At 38.4% G+C, this 26771-nt stretch overlaps 1 protein-coding gene across 1 annotated transcript in view; it reads right to left on the bottom strand.

The window, feature by feature from the left end:
* The window catches only part of LOC122797869 (zinc-binding protein A33-like), a 350409-nt gene that overhangs the window by 101042 nt on the left and 222596 nt on the right, over positions 1-26771 (bottom strand). The window lies entirely within an intron of this gene.

The raw sequence follows: 26771 nt of genomic DNA, 5'->3' as shown, positions 1-26771 counted from the left end.
TGTCACCCTTTACTCAGCCCACATTAGGGCAATCATTCAGTATAATATCCTTTGTAGAATATGAACGGCTAAAGTATGTGTTTAAGGAAATTGAGTATGTGATAATATGCATGCATTAAGATGGACTTTGTACTGCGAACTCTGAATAAACTGTGAATAGTGGAAAAGTACTGAAAACCAAGAGCCTGCTTGAAAGCAGGAAATGTGCCTTATATGGAAGTGCATCCGATTTTCTTTCTCTGCCTAGAGATGTAGTAATGTGAACTGCTTTAAGCCTACAGGTAACCCACTGATTGGTTAATTGTCTTTTGTACTAATTTAATTGGTCTAGTTTATATTTTTGTACTGTCAGCAGTATCACCAGCATATAAGCTTATGCATTCCTTTATTCAGGGAGTCTCCCTGGTACTTTCCATGAGGCTCCCACACGTGTGTAATAAATACCACTGAAAGAGAGGAAGAAGTGTCTTGTCTTCATTTAAGGTAAAATGTTAAATGCAACAATTGGTGCCGTTTACTCGGATCTGAATTGACAACAGCTGTGGCAGTTGGGGATTGAACAAAACACTGTTAATTAAAAAGGGCCCATGACAGAATTTTCTGTTCTGGCAGTGTTCCTTTCATTTCCTGCAACTCGTCTGCTTTAAAATTTGGTATCGATAATTTTATAGAAATGTAATAATTCCTCTCGTTCAGTTGTTTTGAGGTAAGTGACATGTATTTTTTTTTTCTGCTATTGATTGTGCAGTATGAGAGTGGGTTAAAATGAAAAACTGGCGACGTAAGAGTGAAAGGAGATACGAGAGTGGGGAATACGACGTTTACAAAACGTCACAGCTACATCTGTAAAACACAGAATAGCTTATGATGTGAAAATGGGAGCGAGTATGGGAACCATAAAAGAGCCAGAAAGAGGTACACCAGCTGGTTATATGTATTTTCGTATGTCCTGGGACAGTTGTATGTTTATAAGTCACTGGGTCGCCCTCGATGAGGGTGATGGTAAACTTGCCTTTCCAGAAAATGGTAATTTTAATAAAAATATTTTGCTTAATCTTTAAGGAAAGTTAAGAAAAGAAGGGAGAAGAATACCAGGGTTGTGCTGGGCAGCATTTAATGAATGGATGACAGAGGCGAAAGAAAGAGAAAAGGATTCAGTTATTAGTAGTTTAAAGGATAATCAGCAGAAATTAAAAGAGCAACTGAGGGAATTACAACAAACTGCTATAATTTAGATGTAGTAAACGGTAAATTCTTGAAAGACCCACCGTTTAAGGGGCTTTATCCTATACAGGAATTAGCTAAATTGCAAATAACTGAATCGTCAGAGGACGATGATGCCTGGCTCCTCCCACCACCGACTGCACCACTAGCTGCACCCCCCGCAGTATCAGCCCCCCCTCGCTCAACAAGAAGCTGAAACACAGCAGCCGGATTGCACCACTAAAGATTCCACCACTAGAGAGAGAGAGAGAACAGGCTGTGGACAGTCAATCTAGTGAATCTGATCCAGAAACGAACGATAAAAAAGAAGGACCAAGAACTCGTAGTAAGACTCAAAGAATCAAAAGCTGTAATGTATTTTAAAGCTAAACCCTATTATAAAGGAAAAGGGAAGCGACATTTACACCGACGAAGGCATTTTGGCCAGTTCCCCACTATAATTGACAGGGGGGATGGATATTTTGGGCCAGATAAATTTAATACAGATTCAGAATTGGAGTCATCAGATGACGACAGATTGTTACCTTTGAGGGAGGTACCTAACCCAGTCCATGCTAGAAGTGCACAGGAACCACTGACCATTGTAGTACCTAGGACATGGTCAGCTGTTGATTTTCAAGCCATTACCAAATCACTACCGCCTATCCGTATCAATCCAGCTAAGTTCCAGCATGTGCTGGTGGCACATATTTGTTTACAAAATCCTACAATAGAAGAAGTCAGGGCAGTTCTTCAGTACGCCATACCGGCTGATCTGATGAAATGGATTTGGGACCATGCTAATGTCCCTACTCCAATTCCAAAACATGATGCACAAGGAGATAATGGGTTTGAAGCGGCCAGACAGCGTATAGTAGATGCTATTACGGTAATAGTCCCACCCACACCCAACTGGTCCAAAATCAAGTCAGTTCTTCAAAAAGAAGACGAACCTGTGGACGAGTATTTAAATCGTCTCACTGAAGCCTTTGAGGCTTATTCTGGTTACACAGAACCCACCGAAGGGCCGGCACAGAGCGGATTGTCCACTGCCTTCATAGATGGGCTATGCCCACAAGTATGGGATAAGCTAAAGGAAGTGTGTTTAAACTGGCCTAGTCTTGGATTGCATGGATTAGTCACACAAGTGTAATACCTCTCCAACCACTTAGCACAGAAAAAAAGGACTTACAGGAAAAATTGGTTAAAGTGCAGATTTAGATGTGTACTGCCTTTGGGCAGCGTGGACGGGGAGGATGAGGACAGGGAAGAGGGAGAGGTGGACGCCAAAGGGGAGGAAGCCAAAATAGACAAAACTGGCAGGAAACACGATCGGCCCCACCCCATAATAATCAGACGGACTGTTTCAATTGTGGCTAAGTAGGCCATTGGAGAAATGAATGTCCGTATCTGGCTGAACAACCTGCCCCACCCACTGATATGTCACCTCAGTGGAATTCTAATTGGACTCCATTCAATCAGCAGCCATCACAAATGAAGTTTCCCTGAACAAAGGCAACAGCAGTTGTGCCCTTTCATCCCTGTGGATCATGATGGACCACATGTTATGTTACTTGTCAAAAATAAACCATACCCATTTTTAATTGACACTGGAGCAACTAAGTCTATGTTAGCTGATGAAGCAGCAATAAATGTCCCCCTCTCCAATAACACAATTTGAGGGGTAGGTGTCTCTGGTATTCCTATTGAATATTCTGAAACCATCCCAGTAACTCTGGGACCTTTACAAGATAATCATGCATTTTTAGTAGGACCATCAGCACCTGTAAATTTATTGGGGAGAGATTTGCTCTGTAAGATGGAAGCAACCATCTTCTGCACAGCTGAAGGAGTATATTTACAAGTACCTTCAGATAAACAAGATAGTATTTTGGCTACTTAAGATGAAAATGTCACACTGCAAACAATATGTATGCAATCTGACCTCAATAAATATAAGCATTTGAATTCATTACCCTCTCTTCTATGGACCACTCATGATAATAATGTTGGGTTTCTGATTTCAGCTACTCCTGTAAAGATAACCTTAAAACCCGGAGCAAAGTTACCTCGGGTACTACAGTACCCTTTGACGGCAGAGGCTACATCTGGTATTGCCCCCGTCATTTCTGCCTTGGTACAACACGGAATTATAGTACCTACAACAAGTCCATGTAACACTCCAATTCTACCAGTAAGAAAACCTGGCAAACAAGCTTACAGATTTGTGCAAGACTTGTGAGCAGTCAATAAAGCTGTCTTGCCTGTTTTTCCAATCATACCAAACCCAGCTACGATTTTGAGCTGTATCCCACCTACAGCACATTGTTTTACGGTTATAGATATCTCATCAGCTTCCTTCTCTATCCCAGTACATTCAGATCGTCAGTATTTGTTTGCATTCACTTATAAGGGCCAACAATATACTTGGACCCGACTAACCCAAGGATATGTAGAATCTTCAACCCTGTTCTCTAGAGAGATGCACAGACAACTGCAGGATTTACAGTTACCACCATGTTCAGTATTGGTTCAATATGTAGACAATATTCTTATAGCTTCACAAGAGACCAAGTCTTGTATAGAGGATTCACTTCTAGTTTTAATGTTTTTAGCTGAACAAGGGTTTAAGGTGAATAAATCTAAACTGCAGTTCTGTCAAGAAAAGGTACAATACCTGGGACACATCATTTCTATGGGATTACGTCAAATACTTCCAAGTAAAATTACCTCCATTCAGACTGCCCCCCGCCCTGTTACTCAAAGACAACTCAGGGGGTTCCTTGGCCTAGCAGGTTATTGTAGACAGTGGGTGCCCAATTTTTCAGAAATTTCAGCCCCTCTGTTACAGCTTCTAAAGAAGGAAGTCACAGACCGTCTGCTTTGGTCCCCTGAACATGAAAACGCCTTTCAGGCTATTAAAACGGCACTGATAAACCCACCTGCCCTGGGGCTCCCAGATTATTCTAAACCCTTTGTTTTCTTCTGTTGTGAAATAAACAAGACTGCCCTAGGCCTGCTAGCGCAAGCGCACATTGGGGGGGGGGGGCTATCGACCTACAGCATATTACAGCACTCAGACCCTGTTGCTTCTGGCTATCCACCCTGTTTAGGAGCGGTGGCAGCCGTTGCTGTTTTGATCGATATGGCAGCACCATTGACTTTAGGACATGACACTATACTAGCAGTACCTCATGCAGTGCAAGCGTTACTCATAAAAACAAAAACACATTATCTTTCTAATGCTTGCCTCACTAAATATGAGTTAAGTTTATTAAGTAATCCCGCTGTTCAAATTACACGTTGCCCACCACTAAACCCTGCTTCATTGATTCCAACTAGTGACGAGGGTGAACCACATGACTGTGTACTTGTAGTTAACACTGTTCTTTCTCCTAGGTTAGATTTGCAAGATGTTCCTTTGCTTAATCCTGATTTAGTTCTTTTCGTAGATGGGTCTTGTTTACAAAATAGTTTTGGTGAACTCCAGGCTGCATGGTCAGTTTGCTCGCCATCTGAGGTTTTACAAACTGGACAATTACCACCTGGCAATTCCGCACAAGCCGTGGAATTAGTGGCACTTATGCATGCATGTAAAATGGCCAAAGACAGATCTGTTACTATTTATACTGATTTTGGTATCTTGTGGAAGGAAAGGGGGGTTTTGACATCCTCTGGGGCACCAATTAAAAATTACCTGTATATTGATCACCTTTTACAGGATTTATTATTACCTTCTAAAATTGCTGTTGTCAAGTGTGCAGCTCACCAGTCTAACGACTCCCTAGTAGTTAAGGGAAATAATTTGTCTGACTGGGCTGCCAAGCAGGCTGCTCTTTCACATACTGCTCAGGGACAATTGCTGCAGCCTATCTTACAAACAGTTACTTTTGACACTACTGTTTATAAAACTTTATAAAGTGAAGCATCGGAATCAGAAAGAAAAACATGGCTGGCCCAAAGCTGTTTCAAATGCTCTGATTCATTTTGGCAGTATCCTGGTGGCAGATTAATTTGCCCTATATCTATGTTAAATTCTCTTATAAAAGCATATCATTTGCCAGCTCATGTAGGGGTACAAGCATTAATCAAACAAATCCAAAAGGATTGGTTCACCCCAGGACTTTCTGCTTCTGTGCAAAATTTTTAGAGCATGTGCTCCATTTGTTTACAGCATAATGTTTCAAAAGGCACTCTGGCTCCCGCTCAACCAGTGCCAAAACCAATGGGACCATTTTGTGCTTTACAGTGGGACTTTATTGAACTCTCACCTTGTACTCATTTTAAATATGTTTTGACTGTTGTTGATATTTTTTTGGGATAGTTAGAAGCCTACCCATGTGCTAAAAACAATGCTATTTCAGTTGCAAAAATATTGTGTGATGAATGGTTACCTCGTTTTGGTGTTCCTTCCCAGATATACTCTGACCGCGGAACGCATTTTACTGCTAAGTTAGTTGAATCATTGTGTACAATGCTAGGCATTACTTTGAAATTCCATTGCCCATATAGACCACAGGCATCAGGTATTATTGAACAAATGAATCAGACCTTGAAAACTAGACTTGCTAAAGTCACTTCAGAAACAGGCTTAACTTGGGTACAGGCCTTACCACTAGCCTTACTTTCTATGCGAGCACAACCACATCCTACTAAGGGTCTTTCTCCACATGAAATTCTCATGGGTCACCCTCTGCGTATGCCCATGATACCACCACCACCCCTTTCTGAATATGATGCATTTGATAATGATATTCTCTCGTACTGCAAATCTCTTGTTTCCTTCCTACAGTTTCACCAACGACAAGTAGCAGCTGTTCAACATCTTCCAGATCATTTCCTGTCATCTGCCCTACAATCAGGTGATTGGGTTTACATTAAGTCTTTCTCTAGAAAAACAGTGCTCCAGCCACGCTGGAAGGGGCCCTTCCTGGTTCTTCTGACAACATCATCTGCTGTGCGACTGCAAGGATCTCCAACCTGGATCCACATTTCACACAAGTTGTGCCGTCTGAAGACCAACAGCCTTTACCTTTTTCAACTCCAGATTCTCCTCCCATTGCTACTCATAATCAAAGTAAAACTGTTCCAGTACATGACAATGCTTAACATCTACCCTTTTGGAAAACTCCAAACTCCTGACACTATGCAGACTCAACAACCATTTCCACAAAAATATTGGACAACCATTTTGGTGGTCATTTTTGTTGTACTGTTATTTTTAATGTGGCCATTTTAATTTCCTGCTCCATCGACGCATCACACCAAGCGAGCTATTTGGCATCCACCTTTCAACACCTACCAAGCTATTGAATTTGCCTATGCATCATCCCTCAATATCTCTGATTGTTGGATTTGTACTGCTTTACCTACTGTTCATGGGGGATTGATGCTAAGTACAGTCCCTTTGGGGCTAATGAAACCTGGAAGAACCTGATCTATGACACTTCAAATATCACTTCAAAAGACAGGATAGCATTACATCTGTTTAACCGCCAAGATGGAATTGTGTGTTTTCAAAAATTTGGTAAAGTCAAGGTATCTGCAATGTGACAGTTCCCTACAGGTGTAATAATAACTCCTCCTACTGTAACACAACCTATGATTCATTTTGGGAACTGGTGCATAAAACATACGAAGAGGTAAGAAATAATTCCGTCCTATACCAACAGCTGGGATTGATCGATAAGAAGGTGTTTCATTCTGAACAAGGTTATATAGAAAGTAATATCACCACTAAAGTGGAAAATTGCTACTTTGTGTGTGGTAAAGGCGCCTATAAATGGCTACCAGGAAACTGGTCTGGTAGCTGTTTCTTAAGTTATTTAGTCCTAGCCATCAGACATACATCTGCTTTATCTCAAGGTAAAATTCGGAATGTTTGAGAGGTTAAAAAGCCTGGCAAATCTGGTAGGCCAAATTGACACCATGGATTTATTATCATGACTTATTGGTGCTCATGCTGGCACCAAAGGACTATCTCATATGGACTTGGGTGATGACGTCATAATTCCAGCATACGGGGCAGTAAAAACAATTTGGGAACTGAGAAAACTGTCCAAATTGCTTGAAGTATTAAGCAATGTCACATTTTCTGCTTTAGAACTAGTGACTGATGAAATGACTGCTATGAGAGCTGTAGTCCTCCAAAACCGTATGGCTCTCGATTTCACCCCAACAGCGAAAGGTGGAACTTGCGCTTTAATCCAAGAGGAGTGTTGTACGTATATTCCTGACAATCAGCACAAAATTGAAAGTCATCTTGAACTCATTCAGAGAGTCTCTGAACTCTCTAAGGCCAAGGAGGCCGATAACTCAACATGGGCATGGTTAACCAACCTGTTTTCAGGTTGAGGAGGTGGACTATTGAAGTTAATTTTATTAATCACAGTATTAGCTCTTATTGCCTTTCTTGTTGTGTTTTTAATCAAAGCATTGATTTTGAAATTAATGTCTTCTCAGACTACTAAAAAGGTGCCAAAGTTTTATATGCCTGCAGTCATAAATATGGATGATGAAATAAAAATGTGTGACAATGTTGAAGGAACCAGCCACATGGTTATGCTAGACTTAGGGAAAATGTATGATAGACTAAATGGTGATGCTTACACAGCATCAAATGGGGGATTGTAGAATATGAACGACTAAAGTATGTGTTTAAGGAAATTGAGTATATGATAATATGCATACATTAAGATCTTTGTACTGCGAACTCCGAGTAAACTGTGAATAGTAGAAAAGTACTGAAAACCAAGAGCCTGCTTGAAAGCAGGAAATGTGCCTTATATGGAAGTGCATCCGATTTTCCTTTTCTGTCTAGAGATATAGTAATGTGAACTGCTTTAAGCCTACAAGTAAACCACTGATTGGTTAATTGTCTTTTGTACTAATTTAATTGATCTAGTTTATATTTTTGTACTGTCAGCAGTATCACTAGCATATAAGCTTATGCATTCCTTTGTTCAGGGAGCCTCCCTGGTACTCTCCATGAGGCTCCCACATGTGTGTAATAAATACCACTGAAAGAGTGGAAGAATTGTCTTGTCATCATTTAAGGTAAAATATTGAATGCAACACTTTTACTGTGTTTCTCATAAACAACGGGATTGCTTTTTGATCCAGGAATGTTACTGTCACCGTTTACTCTGCCCACATTAGGACAATCATTGAGTATAATGCCCATTTGTTGTGTATTGGTCCAGTCATGTGGAACAACTGGAATTTCCTCAGATACCCTACAAAAAAAGATGCAAAGTCTATACAATATGTCCTACATAGACTGCCTCAAAGCCCATTCACTATATTTGGTCTCCTACAGACTGCTAAAAGATGACCTGTGTCTGGTGCATAAGGCATCCTCAGTCCAATTACTGATGGATTTATTGCACATCAACAAGTCAAATGGCATCAGAAGTACTCAATTCAGGGACTTAAACCTCTTCTGCAACATTAACAGAATGGTTTTGAGGGACCAGTATATCTTGCAGAGGGTATATCTTGCAGAGGATATCACTGTTCTGGAACAGATACCCCCATCCACATAAAATCTGACCACATTCAAGCATAATTTGTATCTATGAACAGAAAATAGGAAATTTACCCCAGAACTGTCCCAATCCTACAAATGGACAGGTGCAGCTCCTAAATGCTTTAATCCAACATATGGGATCCCACAAAATATCAGTGTTCCGATCGAGTAATTAAGAGTAATATATAAATATAGATCTTGGAACGCCAATGGGATGGGTTAATTTTAAACATCAAATGTTTGACAAAGTGATCTGCAACAGCAGTTAGCCTAGTACTAATGTATGAACCTATAACTATATGGGACTTGCCAATCCAGGTCATTTTTCCAACTTGGGGAGGAATGGCATAGGTTTACAGGCCTAGCCCGTAGGATTACCCTGTCATCATGCCACCCAACCTTAGTTTCCAGTGCCTCTGTCAAGTAGAGACACTGGAGTGATCTCTGGGGTGAATTTTCTATTTCAAATCCACTCATCAAGATTTCTCTTGAAGAGGACCAGTGTGGTGCTCTGTTTGACATGTGTGGGAAGTCTATTCCATAGCATGGGCAGTCTCTGGCTTATGAACCTGTCCCTCCAGCACGTTCTGTTGATTGTGGTAAATATGCTGAGGTCTCTGGAGCATGTGGTGTGGAGGGATTGGCATTTCTTTAGATGTAGCATTTCTAACAGAGCTGGGTCAGACATGGCTTCATAAGTCAAGCAGAGATTGCTTCTAAGTAGGTGCTAAGAGATAGAGAATAGTTGGAATTTTTTGAGTCTGTCCATATAGGACAAGTGTTTAAGGCCTAGGATCCTATTTGTGCAGTACTTTTGTATCCTCTCCAGTTGTTGCAGGTATCTAGTGAGGTAGATTCCAAATGGGGCATTATATTCGACTGGCCTAATGAGGGAACAGTAGAGGGAGACAATGACCTCTTTCCTCCTGGATGCAAAATCCTTAGTAATTAGATGCGTCACATAGAAGGACTTTCTGACCACAGTGGCAGTGTGGTGGTCAAAAGAGAGGTTGCTCTCAACCTGTGTTCCCAGATCTCTTATAACGCCTTCTGTGTTTATGGACTACCATCAATATAGTAGTTCATGGGAACTGGGTTTTTTCCCAAAGAGGATGATGACACATTTTTTTTGCATTGAGCTTAAGGCCATGGTTCTGACACCAGTTGTAGGTCTCAGTGAGGCCTTTCTGTAGGATGTAAACATCACTTGGGGAGTTAATAATAGCTCCCAACTTGCAACTGTTTGTGAACTTTATCAAACAGAGTCCCTTTGTGTTGGACTGCACTTCAGAAAAGTAGATACCAAACAGGAGAGGACCCAGGACCAAACCCTGTGGGACTCCATTCGTGACTGGTCGGCAGTCTGACTTGGAGTCAGCTACTTTCACACTGTGGGTTCTATCTGCGAGCCAGTTTGCAACCCGCCTAGTGATATAGGGGTTGATGCCTAGCTTAGTAAGTTTTTCTATGATTCCTGAGTGGGGAATAGTATCAAAGGCCTTGGCCAGATCAGGGTAGACTGTATGAATCACCTTGCCTTCATTCACAGCTCTAGTGACTGACTCAAAGAAGTTTACCAGGTTGAGTAGCCATGATCTACCCTTCACAAAAAAACAAACTGTGTGGGATCCAGAGTTTGGAGATTCCCTATATCCTTGTTTATTAAGTCCAGGAGGATGCATTCCATAGCTTTGCATATCAGACTCATTAGGCTAATGGGATAATAGTTCCCAGTGTCTGTAGTTGCTCCTCCTTTGTGGAGAGTGATGTCTGTAGCAGTGCACCATTGTGTAGGGCAAAATGCCTGAGGTGAGGCTGTGATTGAACAGGGCACAGAGGTGAGGCGCCATTTCACTCTGTAGTTCATGTAGAACACAGCCAGGGATATTGCCAGGTCCCATAGAAGCTGTATTCCTGGACTTGGACAGTGCTGTTTTAACCTGTGCAGCAGTAATACTCGGTACCTGGCAATCTACTGGTATTGTGATTGGTCCTTGGGTGGGGGAGAGAAGGGTAAAGTTGGCACTGAATCTGTCAGCCAGTATACTGACAATATCTGTTGGCTCGGTATAGGAGGTACCATTGTGCAGTAGCTCAGAGCAAATCTGGGTATTGCCGTGGAGATTCTTTACATAACTATAGAAGGCCTTGTGATGGTCTTTACTATCTGCTGCAATTCTGTTTTCATAACTAGCTTTAGAGGATTTGATGAAGGATCTCAACTTTTTGTTGAGGCTGATAAGGGAGTTTTTCCAGTCTTGGGACTTCACCTTATTCCGCATCAGTTTCCTCCTTCTGTTGTAGAGTTTGTTTATGGCAGGGGACCACCAGATTGGCTTTCTTTTTTTTGGAGGACAGCGTCTTGGTTCTTTTAGGTATGGCGAGATCCATGCATTTGAGTACATGTTCGTACAGTGCATTGGTGTATGATTCGGTGGTCATGCAACTATTCTCCATTTGCATGGGGGCCGTGAAGTTAGCCAGCTATGTGTTTAGGAGCCCAAAGTTAACTTTGGAGAAGTTTTTCATGGTGGTTACCTTTGCAGGGGGGATGGGAGGGATATGAATTTCCAAGGTGATTTGTTTGTGGTCGGATCTAACCAGGGAGGAATTGACTATTAGTGTAGAGCAATGGTCACCCATGTTAGTAATGACCAGGTCAAGGATGTTGCTACCTCTAGTAGGGGTAAGAACGAGCTTATTATCAAGTATCAGATGGTGGCATTCACTGTGAGGGTAATATTATCTTACAGGTTATAAAACACCATTATAGTATTGCTGTGCATACATGGAGAATGGGATCACTGTGAGTGTAATATTATCTTACAGGTTATAAAACACCATTATAGTATTGCTGTGCATACATGGAGAATGGTTAAAGAGAAGAATCCTTAATTCTTAGATCACTGCTGAAGTCATAAGCTATTTGGGTCCTATCCTCACCAACTGACCAGCTGTCAAAGCTTAAGAACACCTTCCACATGCGCTGTCAGGCACTCAAGCAGGGTTCAATATAACAGACTGTCAGAGTGCCAAAATCTTTAAAGCTTTCTTACTACTAAAGTGAGCTCCATTGGCTGGCTTTGTGGAAGTGTTGGTTGCTAGATATCCTCCAAGGCTGAGCAGATAGTCCCATCCTTGAGAAAACTTAGCAATATTTTATTTTTCTGTGAAGCCAGTTATGCTAAGAAACTGTTTTTGTTTGGTCTGCCATTCTGATACAAGGGCTTTGAGTTCGGTGAATGCCTGTGAAAACTTATTTATTTATTTATTTTACATTAGTTTACTGGGGAGGTCCGACTGGACAAAGCTGTCTGTTTTCAGCAGAAGCCCAGGGAGCAAAGTTCCAGACACAATTGCTAACATACTATAAATAAGATAGTTACATGAGCATTGTGGTTTACAAATACAGTTAAAAAAATAGCAAATAATAACATATGGTTGCATAAGATATTTACATAAGCATATTGGTTTAGACATACAACTAAAGGTATAGCAGGTAGTAACATATGATTGTTGTTCTTACAGTATGATTAGTAGAGATATATTCTACTACTTGCATAGACAGTGTGTTAGTCTTGGTACTTTTTGGGAGTGTCAAGAGTGTTTTTTTTATACATTAAAACCACTTTTGTTATCTAGCATAGATTTTATTGATTTTTGCAGGCTCTGCTTTTTTTAATTTCTCCAAATCTTTTGGGTTTCTAATATAATGGGAATGGACCGCATTCTTAAGTCAAAGTATGATTAAAGTTCATGAAATTAGTATTGTTTCAATCTTTGATGTCAGCCAAAAGTGCTATTCGCAGCACCCGCAATGTGCCTAGTAACGACTCCTTCTGCAATTCATACAGGGTTACATGGATTGGTAACATATCCAAATATAATTGTAGATTTTTTTCATAAGACCCGTTGCTCCTACTACTATTGGAACCGTCTGGGTACCTTTCTTCACATGGGTCTCATTTCTGCCTGCAGATCCTGGTATTTTATGAATTTGTGTCTCTCCATATGCAAGACACTGAAGTCACTGGGTGGGGTGATTTCAATGATCAATGCTACTTTTGTCTTCTTTTCTTGGACCACTATATCCAGTTTTCTAGCATCTGTCTTTTGAACTGTTGGTAATGGGTGATCCCATGTGATATAGACTTCATCATTTTCTAAGATGCTTTGTGGCTCATGTTACCAGTGTTTTTCAGCCACTTCAATACCATAATGTTTGCACAATCCCCAGTGCAACATTCTCGCCACATTATTATGTGTCGCAACCAGCAATGTGGTGTGTGACTGTTTCTAATTCAGTTTTACAAAACCTGCATTTGTGTGTTTCTCCCACATGTTCAATGAACTTTGTAAATCAGAATGTATGTAACCCACTATCTTGGGCTGCCAATATTAACCTTTCATCTGGTTTGAATACACCTCTCCTTAACCATTCCTGCGTTCTTTCCTGGTAAACATGAGGTTTTTCCAGACGTTTTCTATACTTGCAACTATATTTATGCTTTTTCCACATTTCTTGCCTTCTCATCTAGTCCATCACCTTATATTCTTTCTTTTGTTTTTGGCACATTCAGTTGCTGCCTGGTTTTTATCTATTTCTGGTTTGATTTCCATTTCTGCTTGACATTGATATGCTTCTGCTAAATTAAGCAGAGATGTCATCTTAGATTTATTCTCCTCATGTTTCAGAACTTTCACTACATTTGGATCTTGTGAGGTCAGTAGATATGTGTGGAGTCCCATGATTGCAGATCAATGCATGTAATCAGTTTCAAGGAGGCCCACCCCTCCTTTGGAATGAGGACTATATAATCTTGGTATACACTGATTTTTATAAATCATTTGGTGAGCATGAAGCATCCTTCTTGTTTTAATATCTAATCTATCCAACACTTTTTGGGGCCAGTCAATCACTCCAATACTGTAAGTTAGGACAGGGAGAGCAAACTGGTTTATAGCCTGATTCTTGTTCATAGATGTCAATGCTGTTCTCAGGATTAAAGTCTTCTAAAGTATTCCTTACTGTTTTATTCACATTTGTTCAGGTTTTATTGCTGATTCTTCATCAGTTCCCAAGTATTTATACACTCCCTCTTGCTCAAGTTGTTTTATATCACATTCTTGTCCCAAACTGATGTTTTCTTGGTGCTGCAGTTTTCCTGCTTTAAAGGTTGCTTTTACACATTTATCAAGACCAAATGACATTCTAATACCTGAAAAAGTTTTGACAACCTGTAGCTGTGCTTTCAGTTCCTCATCTGATGAGCTATACAGTTTTAAATAATCAACAAAGAGAAGATAAGAAGTCATTAGAATTTGTTGTTTTCTGGAAGCCAAATTGTAGCCATGGCCTAAGCTGTTAAGTAAACAGCTTAATGGGTTGAAGGCAAGGCAGAATAGCAGCGGTGACAGAGAGTCACTCTGGAATATCCCCTTTGAATTTTTATCCCTAGGATAATAATCTGTCCTTTATCATGGCTTAATTGCAAATTGGTCTGAAATTGTTTCATGGTCACTGTAATGTAGTCAATAAGTGTAGTGTGTATCTTATACATTGTAATCACTCTTTTATCCATAAATGTGGGATACTATCAAATGCTTTTTTGTAGTCTATTCATGACATACGTAAATTATTCCCTTTTTTTACAGTTCTCCACTATAACTTTATTTAACAGCAAATAATCCTTTGTTCCATATGACTTTATTTTATTGCCCTTTTGTTCTACTGCCATACTTGAGTTTTCTTCTAAATGACTATAAACTTTGCGTCAATTCCCATGTTTTGTTTATACATAGTCGGAAGGCAAGTTATTGGTCTGTAATTTTTAGGGTAGCTTGCAGGTTCACTCTTAAGTAAGAGCATTGTTTTGCCTGTTGTTAGCCAGGTTGGTGTCCGTTTGGAGTGCACATATAAATAGTTCTTACTCATAGCTAAATCCTCATGCAAAAATGTTAATACTTTTAAACAAAAGTTAGGTACTGCATCTGGGCCTGCGATTTTCCATTTAGAGGCTCTTATTAACTTTGTTTCACTCTCTCTGGCTGTTACTTCATCCCATTTCATATCCTATACCATTAAACTTCTTATTCTTTCTTTTACTTCTTCGATCTATTTAGCATCTTTGTTATGTTCCACAGGATCTTCATAGGTACTTCTCCAAAATGTATCTACTACTACTTTTTTTTGGCAATCTTTCAATTCCTTTTACCTTATTTCCCAATTCTCTATAAAACTTTTTTGGGTCATCAATAAACTGCTTATTTTGTACTTTTCCCTTATATTTATCTGTGTATCTTCTAAGTTTTGATGCCTGTACTAAAAATTTTTGTTTATTTGCAATAGTGCATGATAGATCCTGGTCTGTTCTAATACTGCACATTGCTTTTATCACATCTATCTTTCTTAATATTTTTGTTGATCTATTCCCTCTCCTGTAGTCTTCTATCAGTGACACTATAGTCTTCTATCAGTGACACTTCTTGTCTTAATTGCTTTATAGTTTTCTCTATCTGATACTTCCATGGTGGTGTGCAATTTCTCCCCTTCTTTCCCCTCACTACCCTGTGTTCTTGTGGTAGAACTTTATCAGTTATTAATTTAGCTGCACAGTAACATGTCCTGTTTACTTCTGTTATATGGCATGGATCTCTATGGACAGTCCTAATTACTGTGTTCATTTGTTTTATCAGACTTCTGACTTTTTGGGTTTTATTAACCTTCTGCGGTCTATTTCTCTCATTGATCTTAATTGGTGCTTTTTTTGTAAGCAAAAAGGTGGTGGTATGCATATGTTGCATCATTTGGGTTAACCCCTGCCCCAACTCATCCCGACCCCCCAAATACCTTTTTTTTTCTGCAAATCCTCTTTCATGAAAAAATAAATAAAATCTTCTCTCTTCATAATGCAACAACTGAAGTCACTCCTCACAGCAAATTATTAAGCCTGATAGTGGACATCAATAATTGGGGTGTTGCACTCATTTTGCTTAAGTAGACATGACTGCAAAAGTATTTTACAGAAAGTTAAAGGAAAATGTTTTAGTTTATTTTCCCGCAATCATCTAGCTAGACTTCTGTCCTTTTGGGAGTCTGTGCAACGTCATGTGTCTAAAATGGATGCACATCATAACTAGAGTACTTCAGAATAGAAATAACAAGGTCATTGCATAAACAGCAAAGCCTTATGAAATGTGTGAGGAAGACAGAGGTGATTTAGCAACTGCATGTCTTTTTCCAGAGCTTATAATAATGACATCAGCTTTTACATGATTTAATCTATGGCAGATGGGACATTTATTGAAATGGATTTCTATAGCTCAGAAGTGAAAAAAAAATGACATCATGCTGTATTCATCTCAGGATGGTACTGTATGAGCTTCTGATGTGATGAGAAATCCAGGAATAAGTCTGGAATCCAAGCCAATAAAATAATGTTTAGTTGCTAATGGAACATACTTTCTCAGCTCAACAGTAATACTCTAATCAAACCATGTTACACTAGATACTCAAAACCACGTACTGTAAAGCGTTAAGCGTTTAATTGTAAAATCCACTTTTCGTCAAGGAAACACCTCAACTTCTTCAGAACAATCATACATTATAGTCCAACCCATTTAAATACAATGAAACCAAGTCACATGTTTGAATACATTAAATCCGTTACCATTTAAAAATATATTGTTATTCAGTACACAATTTATATTACAAACTTCTATTATTAAAAATATATTGTAAAAAAGATGTTATGAAGAAAATATATTATAAAAAAGTATGTTATAAAAAGTATTATCAAACAATATTATCAAAAAGTATTACAAAGCTCACAACCGTGTAAAACATTTGAATATACTATAATCTATATGAATTCTAAAACTTCTACGTATGACTCACTTCTAATAAAATGTTGCGAATATACTATCTTCCTAATGTCAATGTAAACACCACTTATTAATTCTTTGGTAACTTACTTTATCTCATTAAATTCTTTAAATGCAGGATACACATAATTGAACACCCACTAATAGCACTGTATGAACAGTTAAGTGAACTAGATTTACGTAATTTGGAAAGTAAAATGCACACTTCAAGACATACTAAAACACAACAATTCAACACCAGTAGGCAGGAGAGAGATTTTCTGACCTTTTTAGGTCAAGTTCAAGTCCGAATAATGAAACCGGACAAGGGCGGGGGTTTGGCGATAATGGATATTGTTGATTACAACAACAGAATGTTGAACATACTTGAAAGTGACACATACGAGGAGGTATCCAGAAATGAATTAAATGGTGCATACGGAAGGGTTAGGGCATTAATAGAGGAATTATACATTGAAGCAAGGATAGATAAAACCATGTATAATTTTATGACCCAACCAGCACCTAGGTTACCTATCTTATTTGGCATTCCAAAAGTGCACAAAAATATTGAATGTCCACCAATGCGACCATTGGTGGACAGTAGGAATAGTATTACCTACACTTGTGCGAAGGTAATTGACAATATCTTAAGGAAATATGTAAAACAGCAAACACAAATTTCAAAGGATTCATGGTCCTTTTTAGAAAATATAAATAAATTGAGATATAGTGGTGACTACTTGTTTGTAACAATAGATGTGAAAGATTTATATTCATCTATACCCCAACAGGAGGCTATTGAATGGGTTGCAAATATGCTGCGTTTCCTGGGAGCGCCTATTGAAGATATTAAACTTGTAGAAGAACTGATTGACACAGTTTTATCATATAATTTTGTGTTATTCAACACGACAATCTATCAACAGAAAGTAGGGGTGGCTATGGGTTCTCCCTGTGGTGCTAGCATCGCAAACTTAGTTATGGCCCATTGGGAGAGAGAGTTTGTGTTTAACAACCCTTTATATAAAGAAAAAATTTGGTTTTACACTCGTTTCCTTGACGACATTTTTATTCTTTTTGGTTGTAAGGTTGACGAGATGCAACGAATGCTTGAGTGTCTTAATGATAGCACCAATTTTTTGAGTTTCACATCAACTTTTAGTAACAACAAAATAGTATATTTAGATGTGGAACTCAGTAAAGATAATCAGAGAAAAATGTATGTGTCTAGGATCCATCGGAAAGATACATATTCAAATATGTTTTTACATTATACCAGTTGTCATCCTTTATCTCAAAAAAGATCTGTGGTAAAGGGACAACTGGTCAGAGCTGCCCGAATGGTTTCCAATGACAAAGACTTTGAAGACAAATGTTAATTATTACAGTCCTTCTTTTCCCAGAGAGGTTATCCACTTGGTTTAATACATGAATTGATGAGTGAAGTCCAACATAAAAGAGTTGTAGGTGTATATAACCCAATTTTAAGTGACATAGCACAAGACAACTCCTGGGTTAGAGCAGAGAAACAATCCTTCAGTCCATATAGTTTCATTTCTACCTTTAATATTGATTCACTTGAAGTATCAAGTATCATTCAAAAGAATTGGGACATCTTGATGAAGGATGGCCACTTTAGGGATTTATTTCCTTCATTGCCTAAAGTGGTTTTCAGGAGAGGAAATAACTTGAAATCTATTTTAGAGACTAAATTTAGGACATCTAGTAATAGAGATGGGATGTTCAAGTGTGGGATGTGCCGTATTTGTAAATATATAGACACAAGTACTTATTTTTCTATAGGGAATAGGAAATTTAAAATACCAGGAAGATTTGATTGTACGAGTAAACAAGTTGTCTATCTAGCTAAGTGTTCATTTTGCCCAGCTTTCTATATAGGTAAGACGGACAGAAAGCTGGGCAAAAGAATCTATGAACATATTTACTGTATAAACAACAGTAAATTGGAAAATGCACTGGCTAGACATGTGAATGAACACCCAGGGCATACATTTAAATTTGGGGTCATTCATCAACTAAGAAGTGACGGGAGGGGTGGACCTGAATCATTAAAATTAGAAAATAGTGAATTACTTTGGCAATTAAGGTCAAATGCTTGCCAATATCCAGGTTTAAACGAAACATGTTCAATTATGTGTATCCTGCGTTTAAAGAATTTAATGAGATAAAGTAAGTTACCAAAGAATTAATAAGTGGTGTTTACATTGGCATTAGGAAGATAGTATATTCGCAACATTTTATTGGAAGTGAGTCAAACGTAGAAGTTTTAGAATTCATATAGATTATAGTATATTCAAATGTTTTACATGGTTGTGAGCTTTGTAATACTTTTTGATAATATTGTTTGATAATACTTTTTATAACATACTTTTTTATAATATATTTTCTTCATAACATCTTTTTTACAATATATTTTTAATAATAGAAGTTTGTAATATAAATTGTGTACTGAATGACGATATATTTTTAAATGGTAACGGATTTAATGTATTCAAACATGTGACTTGGTTTCATTGTATTTAAATGGGTTGGACTATAATGTCTGATTGTTCTGAAGAAGTTGAGGTGTTTCCTTGACGAAAAGTGGATTTTACAATTAAACGCTTAACGCTTTACAGTACGTGGTTTTGAGTATCTGGTGTAACATTGTGAGTCTGGGCTCCGTGTTCCGTGGATTTTGGCAGTACTTTTTTACTACTTTTTTACTCTTGTTGGTTCTAATCAAACCATACTTTGCACCCAGGAACATGATTACATCAGTACTTTCATCACTAAAATGGAATGATGTAATGTTGTTTGACTAGTATCATTTAAAAGTTATCAGGGCATTTATTATATAAATATTCCACAGTGTTTTATATAGGCTATTCTCCAGTCTGTATCCGTTGGAAGGTAACATTTCATCATGAGTCATTCATAACATTTTTTGAGATATCATCGGATAATCTAAAGCTCACACAGAATTAATTGTAGCTAGCTAGATCTTGGCTTAGATTTTGCATTGGGTGATTAAGTATATTGTTATGATTTATATCACTGTACGGCTTTTGTGAAAAAATATGTATGTATTACACCTTGACACATTTTAGATAATAAATATCCACATTATGGTTTACATTCATTGTCATCTTAGACTTTTAAAACATTAGTAGACAATGACACACTTAAAAATTATATTGTTGGTGTTGATGAATCTAGCCTAGTAACTGATTTGCATATTCATTATACTACAACCTACAATTTTCCCTAATTAATCTATTTTATAATCTTGTGTAACAATATCCTTTACTTAATGTGACATTTCAAAATGCGTTAAATTTACACTACCTATTTACCATTTTATTAATATCCTGCCACCTCAATTACCTTTACCAAATACAAAATTTGCTAGGTTACTCTGCATATGTTGTGTACTGTAAAAGATTCAGAGCTTGTTCTTATCACTTGTATCATAATGACTAACAGAACTGAAACTGTTTGTTGGCTAAACTAGGAAACCAAATTAAGTGCACACTTACCTAATTAGCAGTATCCTGCTATTTCAAGAAAGCTGTCAACATGTACAAGAAATGGATCAGATCAAAATCTAAAATTCATTACCTTGATGTTTAGTACCCTGTAAAATCTGTCAACCTGCAAAAGCCACACACCATTTTAAACTCGGTTATCATCTGTAGACTAGACTGTATGTATGAGCTGAGATCTTGTAACATGTAACACAGAGACTTATGCAGGCTATCGGCACAGCACAGGAATCTGTCTCTCTCAGTGCTCATCCTGATGATACATGTCTGACAAGATATCCACTAGCACAAATCACTGAAGTTATGTTTATGTCTACTACATGCACACACACCCACACACCCACACACATACACACCTACTTATTACCTGCTACTTCTTATAAACACACACACACACACACACACACACACACACACACACACACACCTACGTATTACCTGCTACTTCTTATAAACACACACACAAACACACACACACACACACACACCTACTTATTACCTGCTACTTCTTATAAACACACACACACACACACACACACACACACACACACACACACACACACCTACTTATTACCTGCTACTTCTTATAAACACACACCCCTCATTATTACCTGCTACTTCTTATAAACACACACACACACACACACACACACACACACACACACACACACACACACACACACACACACACACCTACTTATTACCTGCTACTTCTTATAAACACACACACACACACACACACACACACACACACCTACGTATTACCTGCTACTTCTTATAAACACACACACACACACACACACACACACACACACACACACACACACACACACACACACACACACACACACACACCTACTTATTATCTACTCGTACACACACATCCTAAGCCATGAAAACAACACTCTGATTGCAGATGAACAATAGAGAAATGAATAAAGACAAAAACATTACATTTTAATAGCTCCTTTCATCCTGGCATTGCTTCATACCTGTGTAACATAGTAAATCTATTGTCTACATACAATGGAAACCAACAGTTAGCTTTCTAAATCCTTGGTTGCATAAGAATCACAAATATGTCAGATAAACCAGGAAAGAAAAGGGCAAAACATTTCCAGGTTTAATCGATGGAAGCAAAATAAACAAACCTCGTGTGTTGTGTCATTGAGGACCTTCATCTGCTCTCTGTGAAGGACACCAAAGCAATACCGAGATGTTAGTACTGGTCCATATCTGAAATTAACACTTTATATAATGGTACCAAAGAAGTTGCATCCTCCGTAATTTGATTTGAAAGGAATCTCACAGTAATTGGGAAAATGGAAGAAGAAATGCACCATATCACTGACACAGGTTAACCCAGAAATGAGCCAACTTACAGAGTTCTGGATCAAGATCTTGTAAACCAGCATCACAATTGTCTGCAGGTAAAATATTCCATGAAATTTTCAGAGGACCTTCACACCATATTTTTCCATATCTATGAACTTCTACATACCAATAATATTTAGATGGAAAATGTGGATTTTTTTAAAAAGTCCAGCGAGATCTGATTTTCAGTTTTAACAGATTTCTATGGACCAGTTATGATAAGTTGCTATGATATGAAGGCAATCTTTCCTTCATATTGTAATGCCACTTGCAATTCAGTTAACTGAAAAAAAATCTTTAAACACAATGATCCTAAAATGTGATTTTGGTAAAAGAACAGAGGTGTCCATACTATTTTTAAATGAATGATTACAGTTTTACTTATTTCCTGTGATTGCATACTCTGACATTGTTCAAATATATTGAACCAGTCCTAAAATAGGCTAAATGAAATCCTGGACAACAGAAATGGTGAGTAGTAAGTCACAGACAAAAATAAAATAGCTATAATAAATCTCAGGCCTAGCTATTGGTATTATATAGGCATTATTTCATCAAGCTGTATAGAAAGCAAATAAGCCAAGAGCCGATAATATGGGGTACAATGAGCATCCTTTCATAACTCCAGCATTTTACACACACTTGTCTTAACACGGACATGCACCTACCTTCCACTCACTTGTTCATTTGTAGTTCTCACTCCACAGTCCAAAAACACCTTCAGGAGTTCAAATTCTGTGCACGCGAAAGAAGATGTAAACAATCAGTTGCACAGACAAAGAATCTTCTGCATCTGTGCGACTGGATGCAAAGGGCATTCTAGCCCTTAAAAAAGTAAGCTTTTTTTTTTTTTTTGTTAAAAATAAGAAAATTACTTAAAATTAACACCAGTAGAGGTGCTGGCATGCCGTACCATCTCAAAAAATGTCCTGATCTTGATATATCTATCCATGTCCATTAAATCAAGCAACTCTTCTCTTAACTCCTTTTCTTCCAAACTGAGGGTACATCCCTTGTTTTCCATTTCCTGCAGACATTCTATAGAAAGTTCTATAGCATCTTCCTGTGGCACATTCTCTTCAATTTCATCCTGTGCCATCCGTTGTTCTGTCACATGGGAGCTCACTGGCCTATCACTCCTCAACATTGACTGCATCAGAGTTTCCACAGTTTCCTGTTCCTTTCCTTGCTGTTTAGCTTCAAGTGAACATTTACACTGGTTTCCTGTGGAAAGCTGCAAAATATCTTGATATGGCACCTGGTCAGTTGCTTCCTGTTCTACTGGTTTCCCCTTAATTTGGATATCCATTGTTTCATCCTGCTGTGGTGCTTTCTATGTTGGATTTTCTACATTAAATCTTTCTCTTTGCAGGTTCTCCATAACCGCAATTTCTATTTCTTTGACTTCTCCATTACTAATTTCTTTTTTTACTCTTTTTCTTAGTCTTCTTATTTTTTGTATTGTAAAGTTTTCCATATCTGGATTCCTTTTCCTATATATTTTTTTCAAATACCTTTGGTGCTGCTCTTTTTGTATTGGTTAGTTTTGCTTTCTCCTTTACATAAATATTACACCATATTAAATCTCTTTTCCTTTCTCATGCCCATATTTCTTCTTCACGTCTCCTGATCTTCTTGCTTTTCCTTATTCTGGGGACTCATTCCATCATGCTGTGATGTAGTCTGTGTTAGACCTTCTACATTAAATCCTTCACTTTGCAGGCACTCCATAACTTCAACTATTTATTTTATTTATTTAACATTTGTTTACTGGGAAAGTCCAACCTGGAACAAAGCCAATTTTCAGCAGAGGGCCGAGGAGAAACACTCCAGACGCAAGTCTTTGCAACGTGGGAGGAAACCAGAGCACCCAGAGGAAACCTGCATGAATGCAGGGAGAACATGCAAACTCCACACAGAAGGCACCCCGGTCGAGAATCGAACTGGAGAACCGCTTGCTGTGAGGCAACAATGCTACCACTGCACCACTGTGCCATCAACTTATATTTCTTTAACTTCCGCTTTATTAATCTTCTTTTCCACATTCCATCTTTGTGACATTATTTTTTTATTTTGAAATTTTCCATATCTGGATGTCTTTGCCTGTATTTCTCTTTGAATATCTTTGGGGTTGCCTTCCCTATATTAGTTAATTTGGCTTTCTCCTTTGCATAAATATTGCACAATATCAATTCTCTCTTTCTTTCCCATGTCCATATTTCTTTTTTATATTTTTCAAATATCTCTTAGGTTTTGTTATTTATATTTTCACACTTCCTCAGATGCTTCTTTTTCCAAACAGATCACAGTTTCTTGATCTATATACTGTTTTCAAAAATCTGTTGTATTAATGAACACAAATTTTAAAGCTTCTGACAGTTTTTCCTGTGGAAGTATTATTCTTTCCTCTAATTTCTCTCTTAATTGTTTTGCATATCTTGTGTCTGGAAATTCTGGACTTTTTACATAATAGTAACAATACATAATTTCTTTCTTATCCTCAATAGTTCACTCTATCGTCTTTATGGCTCTTCTTTGGCCTATCAGGTTTTGTGATTTTTGTGGACTGCTACTTTCTTTGAGGCTTCTTTTATGGCTAATCAGATAATAAGCTACCAATTTCCTCAGTTCTTACCTTCCTGTCCATAAAAAGAAAAAAAGGTTGTCGGGGAGTCTTTGGGTGTCAGGCCGACTCTTTCTTTGTCTCATTCACCAATGAGTGAGTCTGCCATGGCTGGTCTTAGTTCCTGAAATCATTCATTGGTTTCCCCCAGTTCCTATGGTATAGCACCTACATCACTAAGGACCAGAGGATAGGCATGTCCGCTGTGGCTGTGGGATTATTCTACATGAGCAAGAGAGAACCATCTTGTTCGTGTTTGGATGCCACTTTACTCAGGTAGGAAGCCTGAACCCTGGCTGAGTGTGCCTGTATTATGTCATCCTTTTCCAGGGAATTCACCAGGTCTGAACCCTGGCTGAGTGTGCCTGTATTATGCCATCCTTTTCCAGGGAATTCACCAGGTCTGAACCCTAGCTGAGTGTGCCTGTATTATTGTCATCCTTTTTCAGGGAATTCGCCCAGGAAAGGTAAACAAAAAGTAAAACAATAAATGTACCTTCTCCTGTCTCTGTTTTTAGGAACAAGGAAGACTTGCTGGAATTTGTCAGGGAATTGATTTCTGCTTTACTGTGCCTGTTTCTCCTTTAGATAAGAAAATAAAATAGTTCCATCTTTCCGATACTTATTTTCATCAGAAGGGCAAGAATTGGAGAGAGAATGTCATGCTTCAAGGTCTTCTTCTCAGGCTGAAGATTCTGATTCTAAGGAGAGTGTGACTTCAGACTTCCCTCCTGAGGATTTATCTTTTTCTGATGCCTTATCTAAAATGACACATTCTTTTTGTTGTACCGAGAATGATTTGTTACAGTTTGATGTTCCTCAACTTGTAAATGTATCTCCTGTTTTATCTGCTCTGGAGAATGTTTTTCTGATGGCTTTTTGTTTCCCTGACAGTCAAACCCCTGACCCCAAGAAGTATGGCAGGTTATATAAGGTACCTCTCACTCAAATTCTTGTTTTCTATTACTAAAGCAGACCCTGAAGAATTTCCTTATGAAAAACTGCTTCTGTTAGACAAATTGATAATGCTAATTCCACTCCCTCCGACAAGGATAGGAAAGCTTTTGACAATTTTGGGAAGAAAGTTTTATTTTCTGCCACTTCAGCTTTCAGAATTTTAAACTGCCAGGCTCACATAGGCTTTTACTAGGCTAACTGCCCTTGTGGGCTATTTTAAGCCTAGTTAATTACCCCATGTGAGAATCAAACCCTGCACCTTGTGTTTGCAAGGTGAACACCTTGACCACTATGCCAACCTCACACCCTTTACTTCCGTTTTTACAGAACATGAAAAAAGTTAACAGTTAACCTTCACTCTTAAGAGATGAACATTTCTTTGAATGCTTCATCTGTTTCTGCATGTCATGTAATTAAGTATGCCTTAAAGGGTTCCTATAATGCTGCTGATAATGTGTCTCACAGCAACTTCTGGGTCAGTCACAAGTGTGTTTAGCATAATGGTTAAGGTCTTCACTCCATAGGCACAATATACAGGGTTTGAGCCTGACCTGGAATTATTGGCTAGGCTTAAATAGCTTAGTATTTACCAATGAACCTTCAAGATATGCTGGTTATGTTCTCAAAATCTTCCTTAACAGATTAAAACTGAAAGTTTAAAGTCTCCCCAGAAAATAAAGTTCTGTTTAGCCCTACAATAGCAGAGGTACTCAAGAAATGTGATGGGAGGAGAAAGATGATTTATGGAGTGATCCTAATCTTCCAGCCTTCCTTTGTTCAGGCAAATAAAATTTTCCTTCCCCGTCAGCATCTTTTTTTCTAAAAGCAATTCAAGCAGCAAGGTGCCAAGAACAGAATTTTAAAATGCAATGTTTAAGGAGGCTCTAAAAAGAAAGGGAAAGCTTGTCAAAGTCCAGGACAGTTCAGAACGCCTGGATGACTACTGGCCTCATCACACTCCCCCACCCTCTCTTCCTGTCAGTCTCTCCCTCTGTCTTAGTGTACACCTTCCTATGTGGCATCATACTGTTTCAGTCAAATGGGCTCGCAAAGTAATTTGACAGGGGTGCACTACGCAGTGGGAATCCCTTCATCCCTCCTTTCCAGGGTATTCCTCCTTGCCCAGTAAACCACATCTTGTTTTCCTCCAGTTCTGGAACTGTTACATTTAAAAGCCAAACAGCCATTGTCAGCCTGCAAGATGGGCAGAGGGTTTTATGTATTTCTATTTCCAAAGAAAGAAAGGACTTGGAGGCCTGTGCCAGATTTTCGTTTTTCAGTCATTTTGTAAAGATACCAAAGTTTAGAATCTTATCTCTTCAGTCCTGTTATCGCTTGTCCATTTAGATTCATAGGTACTTACTAAGCTATGAATCTGTGAGGATCTTAAGAAGCAGAGCCCCGTTTTCCCATGGTGATTATTAGCCATTATATTTTGCAATACGAATATCCAAAGACAGCCCAAACAAGTATCGTCATCATCATAACTCCCTTTTCCCATTTTCTACATGAGGTTGGGGTGTCATGTCAACTGTTGTCATGTCTCTCTATTCCATGCCACTCTCCTACCTTCTTTGACACTCATGCCTGACAGTCACAGGTCATATCTCACAAAATCCAGCCACCTCTTTGCTGAATGCCCTAGTTTCTTCCTGTCTGTCCCAAATCTTCTTCA

Source organism: Protopterus annectens, chromosome 3.part1 (assembly GCF_019279795.1).
Source record: "Protopterus annectens isolate FY-2018-M chromosome 3.part1, PAN1.0, whole genome shotgun sequence".
In the NCBI taxonomy this organism is placed as follows: Eukaryota; Metazoa; Chordata; order Ceratodontiformes; family Protopteridae; genus Protopterus; species Protopterus annectens.
Note: the sequence above shows the minus strand (reverse complement) of the source record. Positions and strands in the feature narration are given on the sequence as shown.